Source organism: Temnothorax americanus, unplaced genomic scaffold (genome assembly GCF_048541705.1).
Source record: "Temnothorax americanus isolate GAGA-0224 unplaced genomic scaffold, ASM4854170v1 Scaffold32, whole genome shotgun sequence".
Taxonomy (NCBI): domain Eukaryota; kingdom Metazoa; phylum Arthropoda; class Insecta; order Hymenoptera; family Formicidae; genus Temnothorax; species Temnothorax americanus.
In genome coordinates this window covers 1,638,534-1,661,437 of record NW_027509464.1, presented here as the reverse complement: position 1 = coordinate 1,661,437, position 22,904 = coordinate 1,638,534, and the positions used below count along the sequence as shown (strand labels likewise).

At 43.2% G+C, this 22,904-nt stretch overlaps 1 protein-coding gene across 5 annotated transcripts in view; it reads right to left on the bottom strand.

Moving 5' to 3' along the window:
• LOC143901149 (uncharacterized) overlaps positions 1 to 22,904 on the bottom strand; it is a 97,370-nt gene that overhangs the window by 61,847 nt on the left and 12,619 nt on the right. For 3 of the 5 annotated variants that reach the window (XR_013258002.1, XR_013258001.1, XR_013258003.1), the window contains exon 5: positions 20,212 to 20,355. The exons of the other annotated variants lie outside the window; for them this stretch is intronic. The gene's annotated coding sequence lies outside the window, so the exon portion shown is untranslated. The remainder of the gene's footprint in view (positions 1 to 20,211; positions 20,356 to 22,904) is intronic. 5 annotated transcript variants of the gene reach the window in all.

Genomic DNA, 22,904 nt, shown 5'->3' with positions numbered 1-22,904 from the left:
AATCAGCTGACAAGTTACTGTGGGCAGAAATTAATGTCCCGTTCCAGTGGAATATGAATAAATTTTCCGTTACGGAATTTAACGGGATCTGTATTGTTCTAGTGTATCTAAGATTAATAAGCCGCATTTGTCATTCGCCTCTGCTCTTCGCGAAGCTTTTAAATTTCTGCCACGAGTCCGCCGCGCGTCTTTGTATTCATACTAGTTTGCCGCGCGCCATCGCTCGAAATGGAACGAGGATCTGAATGCACGTACCGCGAGTGTGTTTCGTACTGTTTGGAAACTTGTAAAAGTGAACGTGACAGCCTGACGGTAAAATTCTTCGACGGGGCGACACACGGATGGTAGAAGAAAATAGATATATGTGCAGTCGCATTGTTGGCCATCGATACGATGGCCTGTAAGAAGGACAGGCTTCCGCGGAACGCCTTTATCTCTTGCCAAGTTTATTTTCTATCGCCGCGCATGCACGTCGCGTGGATTGCGTACCCGATGATAAGTATCAAAAATTCATTTTCATCCGTAAAACAACCGACCGCGGTCAACTGTGGTCCTTTTCAAAAATGTCTTAATGCCCTCTTCGATCTCGCTTCTACATAACTCTCGAATGGAGCGCACGCTGGACGTGCGTTAACTAAAAGTCGAATCGGACTCCGATAACAACTTTCGCGCCAACACGTAAGGCGTGGCGATCGCGCCGCACAAATCGTTTCCCCGGTTCCTAATTTCGAGAGAACCGTTAATTGCTTTTCAAATCTATATATCGAGCGCCGAAGTCGCGTAGCCACGTACCGGCTGTATCTCGGACACCTTATATATCAAAGTCGAAGTTATACTTCGACCGGAAAGACTCCTCGGGACGCCTCTGAGTCCTCTCCGATAAGCGTGGCGAGTAATGAGTAATAGGCTGCTTATTTCCAAAGTTCCCTTCGCGTTCGGAGACCCAACGCGAACGCTGGCGTTAGGTAAAAAGCGACAGAGGGGTTGCGATAAAGGCTGCGTGCGAGCGGCCGGGATGGGGAGGGAGGAGGTGGTTGGAAGTGCCAGTAGATAATACTATTAATTTACTTCCAAGAATCGTAAAATTACGATGAAACTTTAAATTGGATATTTTATCTGAGAATCTCACGCCGTGCTCGCCGCCCGGCTCATACTCTTTTCCTTTCGTTTCACTCCCGCTTTCTCGCACCCGCCGACCGGCTATCTCTCTTTCCGCTCTGTCTCTCTCTCTCTCCCTCGATTTATCTATCTATCTATCTGTCTATCGCCGTCTCTCTCCCACCCGTCGGTGGCTTATACTTCATCCTCTTGTTTTTCCCTTCTTTTTTTAGCTCGGTCCGCACGCCATTCAAGGGAACAACGTTTCCATTGAACGAGCTGACTAACCAATAGGTCTTATCTAGGATATATCGTTCGCAAATTTATGTAATGTGTAGCGGGTACTTTGCCATCCTTTCGTCCCCCATGACGGCAATACGAGAAGCACGAAAATAATGTACTATGCACGAAGCGCAACTGCGTGTTTATTGCGTCAATTAGTTAGCTTTGCACTTATTATTTGCTGTGTATACTCTGTCAGCCCTTGTATTATCTCGAATTGTCGCAATTACGGTCCCTTTTTACGCGACAGTCGTAACCAGAAGCGTTTCTTCCGTACGCGCCGTGAAATATTGGAATCCGGAGGGGACCATAAAGCATGACACGTCGTTGAGGCCAGGTTAAGAGGCGGGTCGGGTCGACGTGATAATCAGCGAATTAACTATTCAAATCGGCGGAAACGAGCGGGCGTACAAATCGCGCCGCCACAGAGTTAAGCTCCAATTCATCCATCGTTCGGCGCTTATTCCGCGGTCCCCCGCCCCGCGCCCCGGCCGCGGCCCCTCTCATCGACCCCCTCTCGCTCGCCATTCGGGGGCTACGTGAGATCCGGCGTCACCGTGGGGCTTAAAGGGCTTTAAGGATTTGGGAGTGCGAAAGGCGCCCTTCAACTCTCTCCATTTCACTCTGTCTCCCGGCGATCCTCTTCCGCGTCTCCTCTTTTTATACCCCCGCAAATTTACCATATTACTCGCGAGCCATCAGGGTCGCGATAATAAAATTTGTAGGGCCGTAAAATACAATTCCGCCGGGGCATAATAATGCAGCGCGGCACGCTTCCCTTCACGTGGCCGGACTCTGCTCGCGATCGTACGCGCGTCGCAAAATTATGCGGTGTACGCTCGTCTTTCCGGGAAAGTTGACAAACGTGCCGAAGAGATAATTCAATCGATGTGAACTCTATTGTGTACTCCGGTCTATCGTGTCGTGTAAGTAACAGATGCAAATTGAATTAATCGAGAATATGCCGGTAGCACAATCCGCGCTAGAATTTCAGAATTGTAGGACGCTGAGTGACATCTCGCTGACTTTTTAAGATCGTTCATCAAGAATTTATGGAACATGCTATAAGAAAGACTTTGTGCTGCTTAACCCTAATTATTATTTTTTTTTTAAGTTTCTACTGGAACCAAAAAATCTATAATCACTCATTGCTAAAATTTTGTTGTGTCAAAATAATTTATGGACAACATTAACACAGTTGTTGTAAATAAAAGAATTACGGATTTTTATTCATAAATTCTAATGCAAATATTTTATATATATATATATATATATATATATATATATATATATATATATAGAAAAATAGGGAATAAATAAATTTACAGAATTACAAATATTGGAAAAATAAATTGTATAGATCGTAATAAAATTGCAGCAAAAAGCATTGTTTATTTATTACACAATAAACATGGTTGTCATTATATTTATTGCATCACGTTCGATTAGATCATTCGTATTTGATTAAATATAAAGGGTACGGGGAAAAAACGGTCAATGTCCACATTAGACTTTGATGATTTGATTTCTTTCGCTATCACAAACGCGTGGGCTATGATCGTTTTTCCCCAGCACGGTATATCTTTCGGCCTTAATTTCCAATAAATTGTAGCTCTTCTTCAAAGCAGACAAGAATTATGAAAGTTCTTTGAAAATGCCACAAGATAACACGATCAGATCAATTTCGACAAAAAGTGGACTTTGATCATTTTTCCCCCTGTATCCTTCAAATGATGACGAACAACATACTTTCGGCCTTATTTCCAATGAATTGGTTCTTGATCAAAGCAGATAAGAATTATGAAAGTTCTTTGAAAATGCCACAGGATAACACGATCAGATCAATTTCGGCGAAAAGTGGACTTTGATCATTTTTCCCCTGTATCTTTCAAATGATAACGAACAACATAATCAAAGTTTGTAACCGAAAGTTTGTAAACTGAAAACTTCCGCATCTCGTAGCCGTACAGCTCCATTTTGCCCTATACGGAGAGAATAATCGCCACCTTTAATAACAGTTAACTTCTCGGATAAACTACCGGCTGAAATTATGCGCATTTAGGAAATTCGTGTGATGTGCAAATTATACATGTTATTTGATCAATCTTTTCCCGTCTGACGAAAATCTTTTATCATAACTTGCGCTCTATTTAACGGCAACGATTAAAACTTTATCATTGGAGTATGTCTCGCTCGAGATGAATTTATTCTCATGTCGATATCTAATTATACCAACGCGTTATTTATTGTATCGTTGTTTAATTATATAAAAAGTTATAAATTAATTATTTAATGGGCAGCTAAATAGGCACTAAGAGAGAAGAGTTGTTTATTTGCGCGACCGCTTTTTGCCGTTCTCGCTTTTACGCAAATCAAGCATCTTTTTCGCAGATCCGACCTAACGACGCAGAATAAATACCAACGTGACGAGTCGTCCCTCTTCGCCGCTGACATCCTAGCTAAGCGTCCTGACCGCGGCACAACGAACGTTCAGCGGCACCTCCGCACCCCTCCGAAATGAACCGCAGTCCGCAGACAAGTAAGCGACGCGCTCTCAGGCCTTCTCGCCTCCTCGCGGCACATTAACCTTAACGACCTTTTAGCGAGTTCTTTTTTCAAGCGTCGGAGACGGGCGGATTTTTTTCTGCCAGTTCCTGAGATTGCCGTGTCGCCAGCTCAGCGCCTCTTAATGTTGGCTTTTTCCCGTCTCTTTTTCACCCCTTCCCTTCCCACGGCCACCAACCTCGTTCTCGTCTCGTTTTCCTTTCCTCTGTCCCCTCCTCCCGTGTGACAGTCCGAGACACACTCGAATTTTGATGTACTACTTTAGGAGTTTTTGTTGTCGGCGGCCCGAAAGTACACAGTGATTACAGAGCGTCTGGGCGAAATCGTGTCGCGTACGTGCCATTTGTCTTGGGAGATTTAAGGCGATCGTTCTGGACGGATCTTCGCCGGGGCAAAATATAACGTTCTGTTGGTTCTTCCCGAAAGGGTTGTTGATATGGCCCGTCCAGTCCAGGGAGTGTAAATTACAATTTCAAATTAGATTAGCCTCGGGCAAATAGTTCCGCTTTAGGTTTACATGGGGAATGAAAGATATATAAGTGGCTGTATATAGCTCACTTACGAAGTTTCGATAATTTCGCCGGAACATCGAAGCATAATTCTTAATATTTGATTTATTTTTTCATACCTCGTCAGACGTATCTCTACCTCTAACGAGGCGATCGCGGAAGTGAGAACCATGATTACCACAGAAAATCCCGCGCAACGTGGAGCTGTATAACGTTTTCCAAGACGATTCCGCGTATGTAAGGTCCCTAATAGGTCTTTACAACCTTCTTTCGCGAACCAGCGCGAAATTTTTTCCCACCTCCGCTTTTCTCTAGTCGGAATCTCGTTTGCAAGATACGCGCGCGGAATATCGAGGAAACGTTTTGTCGCGACGAGGACGGACTACTCACGAGGACACACCGGGCTAGAGTTAACTCCGACACCGTGACTTACGACGATTCGGGGCAATCGTGTGCGAATAAACGGAAGGCATGCTCCTATACTCGGAAAAATTCTCGCGAGTATGCCAATTTGAGACACGGGTACGCCAGTCGATTCTCAACTACACGCGTGCGAGACCGTCCCCGGAATTGGCGGAAGGCAATTATCGTTAGCGGCTTTATCTGGCTTATCAAATCTATAGTAGGTGATCTTATTAGGAGATTCGTCAGGATCGGTCTGCAAATTAAAAGAAACAGAGGAACATGTTCGCCCGTGCCGCAGAAGATAAGAATGGAATCGCGCGTTCACGATAAGGCGGGATGGAAACAAACACGTAGAAATTAAGCCGGCCGCGATTGCCTTCCGTGGTATTGCATGTGATGCGGAATTGCGCAATAAGCGGGTTATCGCCGGCATCTCCGTAAGTCTGCACCGAGGGAGGATAGTTTGGGGGCGAGGGAAGCGGTACCGCGCGAAATCACAGTTTCGGCGAGAGCGGACTCGAAACGTCCAAATCACGGGGCGGGAGGGGAGGGGCAGTGAGAAGCGGCAACGATAATGGCTGAGACTTGCATGAAAATGATAACGGCGGGAAAACTGACGAGTGTATAAGGGCCGATTAAAAAGCCCAAGACCCGATCGATTTAATCCTGGATCTGAGGAGAGAGAGAGAATTCAGAAGGTGAAAACTAAAAATTGCGTATAAAAAAATTAAGCGCGGAGCAACGGTGTAAAGCCGAAGGCGAGCGCAATTAATCTTTGCCCCATCAGAATCGCCCAGCGATCTGTTCTATATCTGTAAAAGTTGTTACGAAACTCACGTCTGCGGGGAAGAGCGAGTACCGCCGGGGAATCTTTATGAGCCATTCAATGCGCCCGTCAGAAACGAAAGAACAAAAGATTCTACGGCAACAATTTTTGTACGAAAAATTGCCGCGTTTTCTTCTTCGCGGATCAATGGTTTAATTAATCGATTTCTAGAACCCGCGAATATGCGGAATGCTCACCGATGACGCGCGTCGTTCGCATAACTCTGTACTGCTATGGGGAAAAAAAACACACACACACACACAGTGTCAAATTAATCCAGTTGCAATCGGTCGCGTGACACCCGTGCGCCGCGCGTACACGAGGAGCATAACTCAATTTCGATACGCGGCTCAAAAAAATATAATAACACGCAACGCTGTCGTATGTAGACCGATTTATCGAACCATCGATTTTTTATAAACTCTGTACGATGTGTATCCGGATTGATTACAGAACAATAACGCTGCCCTACAAAAAACAACGCGATGTTCGACAACAACGATGAAGGTATTACAACGAAAAGTAGAAAATATATTCGATTGTATAATTCGCAAATAATATGTTCTATATATAAGTACGACGAAATCTATATTTTTATAGATTCGAAAAGATAATTTTTAATTTACTGAATCGAAATCACAAAATTTTATAACGAAGCAGAATAAATTAAAAATAGGAAAGTACATATATGTATATAGATGTTTTCTCAAAGAAAACGTCGATTGCCGTGATATATGACGCTACATGCAAGATGAATATCTCTTTGTTAACAAATCCATGTATTTTATAGAGTTACATGTAGAAAGAGTGCAAAAGAGAAAGAGACAGAAAAAAAGAGAGGCTTTTCATCGAGAAAATATGAAACATGAAATACGCTCGCTTTAATCTACGGTCCAAAATCAATTTAATTAAATCTAAAACCTGGAATGAGAGAAATATATATATCATATATATAAATAAATAATAGACGATATTGATTATTTGGAATACTTATATATCTCTTTGTAAACAGATATCTTGCTGCTTACAGAATTATTATAAAATTTCGTTATTCGTTATTACTGTGCGCGCTAAATAAAGATATCAGCTTTGCAGAGTTTTACACCGTCAAATTCGTAGTGTCAAATTATTATACTCATTTTTAATTCATTCCTATATAGGTCGCCACTGCTTCTACTTGATATGTCGTTAAGTTAACTAAACCAATAAAGTTAAAATAATACTGTTTTGTGTTAAAATCATAGATTTCGGCACATGGTAGTTAAAAATAACAATATGCTATTTAATTCAAAGGTATTGACTTAAATTTCATCCTTTAATATTTAACAGTGTATTTCTCAGCGAATGTCCAGCATGAAAAGAGTAAGATACGAATGGACATTAGTCAACTACATTGCACTAATTACAGTCCTAATTTACCCGCGTTCGTACCACGGGCATTAACCGGGCGCCCGGATAGCCGAGTATTGACAGCGCGAGGGTGCACAACGGTCTACACGAGTAGTCACATCCGGCGGTCAAATGTTCCAATATCACCAGCGGTTCCAATACCTGTAGAGCGGAAGTGCGCGAACCGAAACAGCGCCGGCGACAGCAATGGCCAAAGAATTACGACGTTTTCTACGGTGGTAGCGAAGTGTAGCCGTAGATAATGCCGGGGGACCAACGCGACGCGACTCGCGCAAAAAGAGACTCCGAAATTCTGCGAAGTCGGCGTATTTCCCTATCTACCGGACCTCCGTCCTACCGTCGCAACCCCCGTGTAAATTTCAGACGTTATCGGACGCAACGCGTCGGAATTGCTTAACGAAACGGAATCGCCCACTCCATCCGCTACGTCCACCCTTCCCGCTTGTTTATCCCTCCTCGGCCTCTCTCTCTCTCTCTCTCTCTCTCTCTCTCTCTCTCTCTCTCTCTCTCTCTCTCTCTCTCTCTCTCTCTCTCGCTCTCTGTCCCTTTTGGCGTCCGCCCCGTATAATGCCGCGCTGTACCACGCGGCGAACCCGTCCGACGAGATTGGAACGCGCTACTGCCATTCGACAACAAATTTTAATTATCATACCGCGACTGAACCCACACCCGCCGCCGGTTAAATTAATCGTGACGCCGGGGCCACCGGAAAATCAACCAGCCTGGTAGCGTGTATACGTTCACCATAAGTGGACATCGCAATTTTGTAAGCGCGTCCTTTTCAGCCGCGTCTTTTACGACACATCCTTTCTCTCCCGGTGCACTTAACACGAGCGCATTTTTCAAAATCTTTTTACGGACCTCGCTCAATACACTTGCGAAAATGCCGCCGTGATTGTATTCTGCATTAGAAACCTACTTCTACACTTGAAGAACAAATTGCCGCGATAAATTTTTCATCGCCGATATTCATTCTTTAGCGCTCTCGCTATACGCGTATCATCGTCGCTTTCAGTCGCCCGCGGCGCGCTACTGATGACGCTTACACAATAGCATGGAAATGGAACACGGCAAAGGCGAAAGAAATCTTAGAAATAACTCAATACGCGCGCGTTCGCGGAGGCGACGCGGATTTATCCGGTCGTAGCAGCAGCAGCAGCAACAGCGGCACGGATTCCGCGTTTAGAGTTCACAGGCGACGGCGCTTCATTTGACGCAATCAGCCGGAACGGGGGGATGTGCGCGCATCCCTCCCTTTCCTGCATCCCGCGACCAAAGTAAACATTATTATTCATGGGACCGTGCCGTATTACGACGAACGAGTTCCACCCCGGCGTGTCCTGTTGCGTCTCGGGCGTCGCGACGGCCACGTACGCCAGATTATTAGATGCGGAAATAAGAAGAGCAGTCGCAGGCGGGGGTGGGGGAGTAAGAAGGTTAGAAGATGCCGCGAAACGTGCGGGCGCCGTGGAAAAGATGACACCCGTTAAATCAAATTATTTACCGTAGTTCGCGATCGAAGCCGTGAGATTTTATACGTGATTCTCCAACGCGAGGTTTAATCTTATATGCTCTTTCTTTCCGTACATTTTGGAAAATAAATTTTATTCCGCGCAAGCAAAGTCTCCCTGCTCATCATAGAATTTGGAAGTGAATCAACTGATAATTTTATTATATATTCCCTAATTTTATTTCGCGTTTTCTTTCGGATTTCTTCTTTGGAGACAATTTCTGCCGAAAATGTCGAAGGAAGATATCTCGGCGGGACCCAAGTTGGTTTTCGTTAATGTTTACCGCGAAATTAATTCGACGTTTGTGCCGGGAATGAAATCAAAGCGCGTCTCGTCTGAAAAGGTTGCGATGGAGCCGTCGCATAAATTCGTTGTTCGAGTTCCATCTATATTTTATCCGTTCGATAATACGTTTTTCGCTCAAAGGGTTTCCGAGTGGGTTCAAGATATAACTCGTAATGAAGTTTTTCAAAGGATTGCGCAATATTCATGGATATTCGGGCCGCAATCGGGGCACGTGCGAAGCTGTAAAGAGGCAAGAAGAGCGCAACGGCGGCGGAAGAGAGGTGCATCGGCTCGAGCTCGCTTTGTCGGTCCCTGTCTATCCCGTCGGGTAAGAAAAGCGAGTATCGCCTCCGCGCCGAGCGGCACTCGAAATAACCAATCGGACCTCGCAATTAGAGACTCCACGGCTCGCCCGGTGAGAAGTAGAAGAAATTAAAGAGGAAAAAAAGGAGGAACTAAAAGAGAGGATCTCTCGCGCGTTGGCGGTCACCACCTTAATCAACCTCTTCTTCCTCCTTCCAGGTCCCTGAATTTCCAATGCAGATAAGTAGATAACTACCAGAGCCACCGTCGTCGTCGCCTCCACTCGCCTCTCCCGAAGAATAAGAAATAATCAGAAGAAGCGCGAGAGGGCTGAGCACGGGGAGGGGGATCGCGGAGGGTGTAGAGATTGAGCAGGAGTGATCGGCAACTCTCGAATACACGGGTCGGTCGGTCTGCCCGAGGAAAAAGGATCGACACGCAGCATCGGGAGAAACTTTAATGACATTTCTTATTTCCACCGTCGGACGAACCATCCCGTTCTGTAGGTCCTCTCGTCTTTATATCTTCTCTCGACAGCGGAGACGAAGGAGCTCGTTCTGATCTCACCGCGCGCCTCGTTATCGTCCCCGAGTGATCTTTCACACCGGAGTAGGTATGCGGTTTCTTCACTTGCTCTATTTGCTCTAAAAGTTTACGCGCTTCCTTATGATTATTGCAATTTCCTGACACCGCAATATCGATGTCTCGAGTTCGAGTAAATTGCAAGGTGCGAACTGCGTCGCGGCGCGAATTGATTGAAGAACTTTTAATATGGTTCTTTTTAGATGTTTTATATATACGTATACGTATATATATATATATATATATATATATATATAACTTATATATTTTTTTATTTATAAATATGAAATATAAATAAAAATATATATACTAGACCTTAATATTTTTTAAGCATAAACGTTCTTTAAAACTACGGTGACTGTTATTTCAGAATATCGGTTCGTATTTGACCGTGATTTAAGGACGATGTTGCTATGGAGAAAAATGCAAATTAATACGCGGAACGTCGCAGGAGACGTCTTAAACGAGATTACGAAAGACCGGGAAAATCCTTGAGATTTGGCGAGAACTAAATCACAAAAGTACAGACGGGACGAGGAATGATTAAGAATCACGAACAAAGTCTATACATACAAAGTATTCCAAAAATCATGCGGTTTCTACAAATTATGAATACCAAAGTTCTATCTTAAACGATAACGACGATTACTTTAATATTTTTGGCTAGTTACGTTTCAGAAATTAGAGCAGATAATTATAGAAAATGTTTCTATTTAGTTTTAAATCATATTAATAGAATTTTTTGTTTGTTATAAATTTGTTTATTATATTCTAATTACGAAGTATCCAATTAAAAATCTACAAAATAATATTTTATTTAGTATTTGCCAAGAAAATGCTTTATTTAAATTTGCCAAAAATCTAAGAAAAGAATATGACTTCTGGGATACTATACATAATTCAATCCACGATTAAAACAGAAGACGGTAGCTATCGAGAATGAATCGTTAGTTGGACCCGTGATCACGATGTCATTATATAAGCGGTAATTGGGAAAATAAAATTTCCATTTAGTTATCAGATGAAGGATGAACGGTCCGCGTAAAAAAAAACCGCAGTGCAGTAAAACAAACGGAGGTATATAACAGTAATAACGCGATCACAGCTGAATAAATAATTTAAGCGAGTTTGTGAATATAAAGCGCAGGAATTATTGAACGATTCAATCATTTGTAAAACCGGGATACAATTGTAATAGCAGATTTAAAGGAAAATATATAAATCTAGAGGTAACTTTCTCGTCATTATCGCGCAGCGAAAATTTCGAAGAAGCACCCCCCTTTCCCTCTCTCTCTCTCTCTTTTTCTCTGTCTCTCCTCCCCCTCTGTGCGATGCAATAAATGCAAAACTGGAGCCGTCACGCATTTTAGCTTCCGCTATAAGTTTAGTATGCGCAGATTCCTGAGCGACTTTCATGGAAAAGTCAATATTTTCCTTTGCAGTTGCGCCTACCTCGAGGCTCCATGTGGGTAGGATCGTGTTTTATCTAGTCCTCCTTTCAGCGTGTTTGCATGGTGCGACATAGGAAATAACGAGAAGAGAAAAATCACGCGCAGCTATCGGGGAAAAAAAAAAGAATCGAACGTGAGACGTTGTAAATAAAAGCAAACACATAGCAATGCCAACCTGATAATTCAACGGAAAAAATTAAAAGAATGTTAAGCGGATATTACTGGCGGGAAAAATTGCAAAAAGAATAAAACACCGCGTTATTTTCAAAACAAAAAAAAACGACCTTAAAACATGGAGAAAAAATTAATCGATAAACGCAAAATAAGTAACAATTTAGTTGCGAAATATATAATTCATCGTGGCAGGGACAACATATATTGATATAGAATGTTTGCAGATATGACGATTTTTAGAACGTTACAATGAACTATAATGGCAATCGTTGGGATTACAGCGAGTTGGTACTCGAAGTGAATTATCAGAGACAAGACTTCGCCGACGTTAAAGTGATATTGAGTCGATCGACCCAAGATTTGAGGAAAACAGAATACCGGGCAGAGAATGCGAGACAAAATGCGGGTATTAAACAAATATTGGATTCTTAGAGCAATCCACTAACTTCCTTCCTGCGGCTCTTCTTAAGAATCTTGAAAATATATCGAGTGTACCGTGTTGATTAAACGAATTATACGATCAAATACGTATTCCTCCTTCTCCCCTAAAGTCGCGCTGTAAGGAACGCTCAAACCGCCATTCGATAATTCCACGATGGAGTAAATAAACGTTTTGCAGTTACGGGGATTCAAGTCACGACCGGGCACAGGCGGCAGACTGCAGTCTGCCGTAAAAAAAAAAAAAGAGCCGATCCGATCGATCGGAGAAGGCGCGGCTCTGTGCGTTAAGATTCCAGAAAACCGCTCAAACTAACGTGAATGAGAAGCGAGTTCACGGCTGGTTCGGCTTCCAATCTCTCTCTTTTCTCGATCCTCGTCATCCTCATCCCTCGATGCTACATCCTCGGCTAACCGTGGGTACCTGGGCATAGCGACGGGGACTCGACACATAATCGATATTCAATCACGTACGACGACATCTTCGGCGTTGCCCCAGTTCCGAAACAGGCTGCGGGTAGCGAAACGGTGCAGGTAGTTTCCAGCGTAAAGGAGAAAACAAAAAATCCAAGGCGGAAAGAGGAGGGAGCGAAGAAAGGAGACGAGAAGAAAAGGGGAGGAAGAGAGAGAGAAAGAGAGAGAGAGAGAGAGAGAGAGAGAGAGAGAGAGAGAGAGAGAGAGAGAGAGACGAATGTGGGGGATAGGATAGTGAATTCTGGAATTCCAATATGTCTCATAGCTACCCTACGGCGTCTTCTCAATTTCCTCGTCGAGCTATTCAGCGATGAGGCATCGGCAGGCTGGTAGGATCTTTTCTAGACGGTGGAGCCAAAATCGAAACGTCATTACCGGGGAGAGACGGGAGCGACTACCGTAAGCCGCAACAACGAGAGAAGCCCGGTCACTTTAACCGCGCCGAAGGTGGGAGATGCGTCAGTTTTCCATTCCACGTTTATCTCCGCGGGAATAAAAGAGAACGGTTGAAACTTAACCCTGGAATTAGCCGGCTTTTTTCGCGAGCTAATTAACGCGGCAGGGAAGTTTGTTCCGCGAAACGACTGTATTTAGCGAGTACGTTTCTACAGGTCGTAACGCGACACGTAAGAAATTGAGACTGAGAGAGCGGAAAAGACGATCTCTTATCGCGTTCTGTTGTTACAATATCCCGGAAATGAACGTGGAGAGATGTAGATCGGCATATAATTAATTGAATATATAATTAAAAATATAATTAAGGAGTGAGACCTTCCTTAAGACGGTGCCCTGGAGAGAGATGGGATTAACGACAGCGGTGATTACTGCGGTCGTTATTCATTTCATTAGGTAATTATTAGACGGATGCGGAGGGAAGAGAATAGAACGGATGTTACGCCAAGCGGGTATTCTCTATATAACTGCGGCATAAATTATATACGTACCGCCACGAAAGTTATTGTCCGAGCGCGATATAACCAGCGTTAATTCGGGTGGCAAAAGTTCTAACACAGTATCGTTATGGTCTTACGCCGTGCTCAGTACGTTAAATGGAACTCGGCCCTTTATGCTAACTAAATCTAACGCAACGTACAATTCACCGCCGGCAAACTCGCGCGCGGCCTCCTGTACGCGGCTCCATGTGTATGCGGGGCACACATCGGTCACGTTCAGTTGAACAACTTTGCAACTGCTGAGTGATTTACTGCTGAGCGTTCTCTCCCGCGGCGCATTTACTATTTCGCAGCGTGTTCAATAAACGCGCGCGCGGTTTTTTTTTTGGCAACGCGCGAAAGGTGGTGTCTTATAGTGGAACGCGGCGGGGTTGACATTTGGCGCACCGGAACGTACGGGGGCGCGCTCGGGCTTTAGACGAAAATCCCATTGCGTCGTGATGTAAAAGAGACAAATAATTCCACGGTTTTTAAAATCGAAGGCGAAGAGCAGCCTCCGACCGCGCGGTGTCGTTAGCAATCCGATATTGCTCTGGGTTTCATCGATTATTAATAACTTTGGATGGTAATTAGTAAAGTGAATTACAGCAGTTACTAGCGTAACGTCACTCAGTGCAAACAATCCGATAAGTAAGCTGCACACTCGCTGCTATGTACATATGCCCAGCACGGCTCCCTAACTATAGTACTTATAGCGCAACAGCAAGAGAGAGTTACGAACCGCCCGACAACAAACCGGTGGCTAGGTTGCCCCACTCTATTGATAGTTTCGGTTATCCCTAATCTCAACTCCTACAACTTCCCGCTGCTGACTGTCCAAACAGTTAAACAGTCTTGCCCGCTAATCCTGGTAGATCGAATCATGGATTTCTTATCTCGCGTGTGCGGGGCTTTTTCACCGATCGATACCGACAGGCCGCGCGCTGTAAAACGTTGCGAGCGGCGGCGGGGGCTGCAACACTCGGCGAAATGCCCCCCGAAACTTTACATCATTTATTTAAAAAGTCATGAAGAATCGCTTACGTATGGCACGTAAAAATTTTAGAATAAATAATTTAGAACAAATTTCAGAATAAATAACTTACTCGACATTCACGAATATACTTTCTCGGATTGCGAACCTCCTGCGGAAATTTAGAGCGACTCGAACTACGCACAAGTAATCCCGGTGGAGAGATAAGGCAAACCGGAAATGCGTCCGTGAGCGATTCAAATATCCTATCGGGCCCGTTCTCATATCGTGCCCGAAACCGGAAACAAGAAACGGTCAGATAAATTTCACGATGTTCCGACAGTTACCCAGAGGGTAACGATGTCCCTTATCGGGGATTTCTAAACGATAGTAATCGACGTTTGCGGAACAGTCTTAATTAATTCCAGGTGGATCGACCTCCACATATATTACATCTACCCGATAGCTATCTAAATTCATTCGCCAGTGGAAACCGATAAGTAAGTTAGATGAGAATAATCCTATCACGGTCTCGTTCAATGAGAGGAGCGATTGCAATTAAAAGTTACAGATACGATGAGCAGTAAATAATTCTCTAACGTTATTTATCTTTGCCACAGAAGAGTATGATGAATTGCGGAGAACCAATATTTATATATATATACTTTAAAATTCAATAAAGTTACTCATTCAATATTCCCAACTTATTAAATATATTAAATATTCCAAAATTAATTTATTATTAATATAATAATTGATTTATTTCCATAAAATTCAAGATTTGCAATTTAATTCGAACATTCGGAAGTATATATATATAAAGATACTTTATCATATTATTTAAGAAATACGGCTACGAAAATATATTACGCAAAACTTTCGTGCAACCCCGCTAAGCGTACGATTCGCCCAGTCGTGCATGAACTTTTCAAACATCCACTTATGGACATTTTAGTAGGGCCATTTACAGGTTTCAGCAGAATGTTGCGGTAAGACCAAAATACTCGTTGGACTTTGCGCATAATGCACCCAGCGAAGTTTACCTATAAACTCTGGATATTTTAACCACATTATTATCGCGAATAGCTGCTATTCTTGCGTAATATTAATTTCCTGGGTAATATCTAGTCGGACAACGACGCCGAAGGAGCTCTGACTGATTGTTCCGGATACTTGCTATACCTTTATCTTCATACGTCTCGAGAAATGATGTTTCGTCAAGGGGTGGAGTTTAAGGGAAGTCCTTCTCGAGATTGTAAATTCAATTGTAACCGGTGGAGGTATACGGTCGCTTCAGGAACACCAGCACGTTCAATAAATCTGGACCCAATGTCAACTGTAACGGCGACCTGTCTTCGCGACGTCAAGGCGAGCCTTCTCGCGACTCGGTGCAAGAGTAACGGTCCTTCAACGCGCTGCGGGAACAAAAAGGGCAGAGGTGAAGGCGAGGAATAAAAAAAGCAACGAGAGGCAACAAACGCGGGGGCGAAACCGGAACGGCGGAAAGAAGAAGCCGCAATAGCGCCGACAAAGCCGCGGTTTCCAATTTAGTGCTTCCACTTTGTATACAGTGCGGAAGGCCTGAAAAGAAATAGAAACGATAAAGAGTGCTCGGAGAGAGAAAGTGTCGAGGAGGCAAGAGTGGACGGACGAGAGAGGGCAGAAAAGTGAAGAAGAGCGCGGAAGAAGAGAGAGAGAGAGAGGGAGAGAGAGAGAGAGAGAGAGAGAGAGAGAGAGAGAGGGAGAGAGAGAGAGAGAGAGAGAGAGAAAGAGAAAGAGAGAGAGAGATTGGTGCTTGTAAGTCGACGGTGAAAGGCCGCAACTTGAATAGTTTGCGCTTTACCCTGATTGCCGCGCAAAAGTCCCGGTCGTTCCCATCGCGTTTTGCACAGGTCATTGCCGCTTCCGTCGCTATTACTGCTTTTGACAATGATGTTGCTCGCCGACTTTTCCATTGACTTGTCAACCAAGTCCCGGAATCGCGCGGCGGGAATCTATTATGGCGGGGCTCACGCCTTTTGAGTCTCAGTTCAACGCGAACGGCGAATATGTTTACGTAATATGAATAATATATCCTTTACGACGAACTCTTCGTCACGCAACGCGGAATTTCGATATTCACAAGATGAGTCGTATTTAAACTGCACTCGGCGCGCGACTGCTTTATTTCGAATCGATGAAATCTCGACAAGTGCTCCTCTCAGTCAGCCACTTCGGATAGAAAAGTTTCCTCTCTTCGCCGAGAGAGAAAGAGAGGGTGCAATTCTGTCTAAGGCGTCTGAAATAACCCAGATAACGAAAAGTGTCGCGCGGATTGAGTGAATAAAACAATCAAAACTATTTAGACTAAGTGACGAAAATTAATTTCCCGCTCGCGCAAGCGTTATTCTGATTAATTTTCCGTTTATCGGGATCGACTTGGGCGATTTCTAATAGTTTATTAAATTGAGCATGTCCTTTATGCGGCGCAATCGAGTCGCGTCGCGTCTCTTCCTCCTTTATGGAGTGGTACCTGTGTCGAGACAGATGGAGGGACTCGAAGACGGAAGATAAGATGAGCGGATGAAAAAGGCGAACGGAAAAGAAAAAAGTTTGAGAATACGCCTTCCACGTGGTCTAACTTAATTTGAAGGCACAAAGAAACTTCCTCTACTCGGGAAATAGGTGAGGACGTGTTTTTCCATGAGAAAACCCTCGTCTGCCTCCGTCAACGCTTGCTGCTTTCTTCTCACCGAATTCTTTATCCATCCGATACACACACTCCGGGCGCGCGACTGCATGACTCGCTCTCAACACCGTCTCTTCGACTTTTCTAGCTACGTAAAATCGTTACGCGTAACAGAATTTAGCGAATTGTGGCGCTCTTATGAAGAACTGCCGACTACCTGCTGCACACGATGTTGGTTGCATCTTTTTATCACGTTTTTAATTATAAACCGCGTCGTGCAGTCAATGAAGACGCGCGTTCCGAGACGCGGCGTGGAAAAAAAGATAAAGAGCAATTGTCTGCTTAAAATCGACGGAGACAAGGTGGGACGGGTACGGCGGCGCTGTAATGTATGTTCAGCCGTGTTTTACAAATGTCGGCGCGATATAATGCGCCTCGAACACGAATGCCCGAATGTAGATGGATACTAACTCTCCCTAACGAAGTCCACGCCACCCTCGCCGCGGTACTAATTAGTGCGCCACGAAAAGGGTAATAGAACCGCGAAATTTTCCCCCGGGCCGCGCTGCCGAGCATAGACAAATACGGCGATGTATAATATGCGCGAAAATGCAGTTCGCGAATGTCACGCGATAACCTGTCCGCCCTATAAATCTCAATAACGCTCGTTCTAGGTGTAAAAAAAATTGATGATCTCGATTTTTTTTCTCGCTCTAATTAACGTAGCTTTAATGACTCCTCGAGATGCGGCGTATCCAATTCATGACGATGCAGCGGAGGTCGCGAATGTGTAGAGTGCAATTTATACCACAATACATGGACAGCTGTGTTTTAATCTCAATACGTGTTAACGTCAATTCAATTTGAGTCTTTTAACTTTTTAGCGATCGTGGAAAGTTCCGTGGGATTGATGAATAAATTCAGGGTTACATCTAAACTGAATATACTGCGGCTTAGAGTTAAACTTTCGCGTGGTTTCGAAACAAAAAATAACACGATTTATTTAACGTGTTTTAAGTTTGTTATTTTATTTATCGAAAAGAGAAGGACCTGCTCGTATGGCTCTCGCGTTGTGCACGAGCTTAAAATGACAACAAGTTTGAATCTATTGTAGACGTAGATATTCTGTTTTGCGACCTGTCTCTCCCTCTCGTCTTCGGAATGATTCCCACGTCCCGATCACCCGAATCCACCTTTCACGCTTCTCCACTGCTCACGTCGGAGAGTCTGAAACCAGATAAAGTACGAAAGAGCTCTCTCGTAACGAACCGTTAAACGGCTTCCCCGGCTCGATAAGTCGCCTTCCGAGATCAAGAGAGTGAGAGAGAGAGAGAGAGAGAAAGTTCCACCCCATACCATCCTGCTCCATTGGCGCTATTATCCCCCGATCTTGCTCGAGACACTCGAGTTAGCCCTCGAGCTTTCCGCGTCGCGTTTTGATTATCAAAGGTATAAGAGTGACGGCTAGTTGAGCAACACTGCTTGAAATTTCGGGCCCTTCTCTCCCGAGAATGGACTTTCATCGATCAATCAAGATATATTCTGTTTCACATCTCAACGGAAATATCTTTAACGGCAGTTCATCGGACCGTATACGCGAGTAATCATTTTCCGTAATTTATCCATGTTATTACACGTAACTAATCTGTGTCAACGTTGTCCAATAGTTGCCTGACATTGATTTATTTTGCTGGCTTGACGGAAGCGGACACTAATCCCCGCCACTTGCCGTAACGGATAAATCGTCGCGTTCGACAGATTATTTCGTCTAGTTCATTTAACGATTACGTATACTTTCGTATACATCTCGCTTCCGCGTGTGCATTTCGCGCGGCGGCGAAATATACCGAGAGAGCGCATTTATTCGGAATGCGGCGCGCGTCGCGATTTCTCCAGGTGAATCTCAGCCCGAGCAATACAAATGTCTCGAAGGAATCGAGAACGCGTATGTATACAAACGTATTCTAAGCTCGAGAGTCATTCACGTAAAGGATTAATGTAGTTACTCCGCGGGGACGCCACAGCGCGCTCGCGCTGCATAATGCAACATTCCTATGAAATCTCCCTTTTGAACTCGGTTTTCAATCTGCTTTTTTTTTTAAGAAAGATATTTTCTCGGTAGAAATATCTTTTGCAACAATTTCAACAATTGCACGCACGTTCAACTGCAATTTTAAACATTATATCTTAAATAATTTTATGTGTAAAGTGGAAAAAACATTTCGCAAGCCGATCAAAATATAAAATTTTATTACGTTTCTTTATCGCAGTTAATTTGTTTCCTTAAAAATTCGCTGAAGGCCGAGTGTATCAACATCTTTCTACATCGACTTTCTTTCTTCTCGAGTGCGCTGCGTTTCGATATTTTCGTTTGGCGCGCCAAACTTTTTCCCAATTTAACGTTTAATCGCACCGTATTCCTTCCGTGCACCGGAACAGCGCGAATTGTCGCGCAGCTACAGCCCCAAAGTCTGAATCTGAGGGATAACGCGAGACCGTTTTCTCGAGCGGGAAACGCGTCTCGCGCTGCGTCTCAGATCTCCAGTACCGTGGGACTCGCCTTCGTTTCAACAGCAGCAGCAGCAACAGCAATAACAGTGGCGAGAGGGATCCCATATTGCAGATTGCGAGGCACAGGTACCTATCTTACATGTGTCGCCGCAATTGCGAACGTCTGAGTGTCCGTCTACCCGTATCACTGTTGTCCTGCGACGTACTCGTCCTGGCGTCCTGGGCCAGAAGGAAGGCGAGAGAGGGAGAGAGGGAGAGAGCGGAGGCGTATACCGCCGCGAGATATAATAGAACGAAATCAAATAGAATGGAAACGTCGCGCGTTCAAGATATCTCTTTGTATGTCTTATGATTTGACGGAGTGTCGTCCTCTCGCCTTTCGCGTCGGACGTCACAAACGTCTTAACGGTGACTAAATTGGCACTTGTCGTTTCTCACCAGCGACTCCAGCTTTTCTCGATTCCGCCTCCGATACTTTTCTGCAAGCTTCTTCAACGCGTTTTTCCGCAAAGTCTCTCGACTTGCCATTGCTTCGGCAATTTACGAAAGATAAATCTCTCGAAAAGAAGAAAACGCAGAAGATTAAAAGAGCACACCACCGACTGGAAGCACGGCGAAGTCGCGAAGTTGACGAGGAAGCAGCGCGCGCACGTGCCGTAAAAGAGAGGAAAGGAAGCTCCGGGAGAAACCAGAGAGAAAAGTGAAAGATACACGCCTCGCACAGGAAATCACGTATCCGATGCCAACTAGCGCTGACTATCCCCGAGGGAACGAGGAACGACTCGTAAATACTGTGTTAACAGGGCGTACTTACAGGGAAGAAGAGAAAGGAGTTCACTCTGTGGCGCGTTCTCTCGAATTACTCGACTACATACAGTTCCAGTTGCAAATCTGAATATATAGAGCCATCTTATCTGTTAGATGCCGTAGGTACGATTTGTAAATATGTTTGCAGCTCCTGAAAAAAAAGAATATTTTGGAATAAACTCTATGTTTGCAACTATAGCACATTAATAAGATTTTAAACGATCAAAGAATTTATTAAAAAAAAAAAAAAAAAAAAAAACTGGAAATATTCTTCGACTGAGAAAATTATTTAGAACGTCTTATATCTATTTATGACACGAAGAAAAATTAAATTTAATATAATAACATAAAAGATGCATTTCAGAATTTTAAAACGATTATCTTTATATAGATACTATAGGTAACTATGATTTGTAAAAATATTTGAAACTTGAAAAAAGCATTTTTTGAAATAGACTATATATATATATATATATATATATATATATATATATATATATATGTCACAATTATAGCACATCAATTTAATAAGATTTAAATTTTAAACAAAATAATTTATTAAAAAAGAAAACTGGAAATATCCTTCGATATAAATTTTAGATAATTATTTAAAACATTTTATATTTATTTATGACAAAAAAAATTTAATTTTAATATAATAATTAAAGAACGTATTTTTTAGATGTTTAATAATTATCTTTATATAGATTCTATATAATATATCTTTATAGATAATTTGAGAATTTCCGTTACATTTCTGTCGCTATAAAATTATAATCTAATTCTACAATGACAGTTTTATGACCCGTGGTGAAGAGCTTATTTAATCCAAATAGAACTCTTTAATTTAATAAAATTTAGCTCGTTAAAGCTAAATTCAATAAAGTCGCTTCCAGGAACAGCTCAATTGGAATTGATACAACGTTTTCACAATATATCCGCAATATATTTAAATTTATCAGTTTAATTAACAAATAACGGCAAAGAGAATGTAAATACGGATACTCCGAATATCCTATATAAATACGGGAACGGTGTTCTGTATAAAGAACGCGGCCCGATTTAGACATCCAAGTGCCCGACTGAGCTGCATTCTTTAATTAAGTGCAACTGCACAGAGACACACGCGCGCGCGCGCGTGCGCTGTTTTGGGTATCTCTGCAGGTGCAAAGCGCTTTAGGGTGCAACTCCGGGAGAAGACCGCGGGAACTCATTTCGCGGCAGCAACTTTATGGAGATCGATGATTCGGGAAATAAAAGCTTCGGTATAACAGGGGGCCCACTCTCTCCCTAAAGTCTGGCAGGCTCGCTGCCAGAGCGGGATGGAGCGCCATGGGATTTGCTTATTTCACTACCCGTCTACCCTTCCCCTCTCTTTTCGTCTCTCTATCTCCTTCTTTCCGTCGCCCCCACCCCCCCCGTCTCTTTTTCTCCTCTTCCTACCCGATCAGTGTCCCTGTGAGTTTTACTGCCGTCTTGCTTCGTTTCGGGGACCATTCTCGATTCCTACGACGCACAATCAAAGTTACCGATGAATATAAATGCCGGAGCTAAAAGCAGTCAACTCGAACGTCACGCGTTGACATTTCCGTTCGACTCTCTATGAGGAAGTCAACGACCTATCATTTTCCTTTTTAACGAAGCAATTTCTACGTCTCGCCGTAATGCACCGCTGAAATATTTCTTTGTTTCGCGAATCGCGAATTTATCGGATTAGAACAATCACCGTGCATTGCGATGTATTGCAAAAAAGGGACGTTTTACTTTCGCAGCGAAGCGCGTGGCCGAGACTAATAAAGTAAACTGGAAACACACTGTCTCTCTCTTTCTTTTTCTCGCGTTTAACGCCGCGCCGCTTTTATGGGCCAATTTTATGTCTGAAAGGTTAGCGACGCGTATAAATGGCAGGACTAGGACGTAGTCAATTTGACGCCACTCTCCGGCAATAGACTTCTCTTTCGATTCTAAAGAAGCCATCGATCTTTCCGCACACTCGACGCCACCGCCGCGCCGTTTGACCCGCCGCACTTGTTCAATATGTCATCGACCGAGAATCTCGGTAAATACAGTATAATAAAAAATATAAGACTCTTTCTTTTTTCGCGGCATCAAACATGGCAAATAAAAAAAAACAATATGACATATGATGAGATCAAAATAATACAGACTTAGAAGCACTTTTAATTAAAAATTAGATTAATTGAGTAGCCTTACTAATGTAAGCGTTTACTTATATAATCGTTGTCTAAATATAATAATAATCAATTATATCGTATTGTAAAGAGCAAATTCTTACTATCTTCAAATATAATAAATTTCTTCAAATTTTCTTCTTTATTTTTCAAAGATTTATTCTTTGCAAATTGAATCTATAAAAGTTTTCATGTATAAAGATTACTATAAAATCAAAAACGAATTGCGATCACAAAAGTGAACACGACGGCGGAAACGAATGACGTAATATTTTACATCCTATTCCATTGCAACTTAGCGTTTTACTTACACTCAATATCGACGTTGCGATAACTGTATCATCGTAAATCATGTGTATATGTGGACTTAAGAATCCATGCGCCAAGAAAATAAAACCATACGTCGGTAGTCCAAGCTTAAGAAAGGCAGCTAATAAACAGCCTTCCTTACTCCGCTTTAAGATGTCTTACAGAAAGATGTCTCAATAATCTTGCAATATTATGTGCA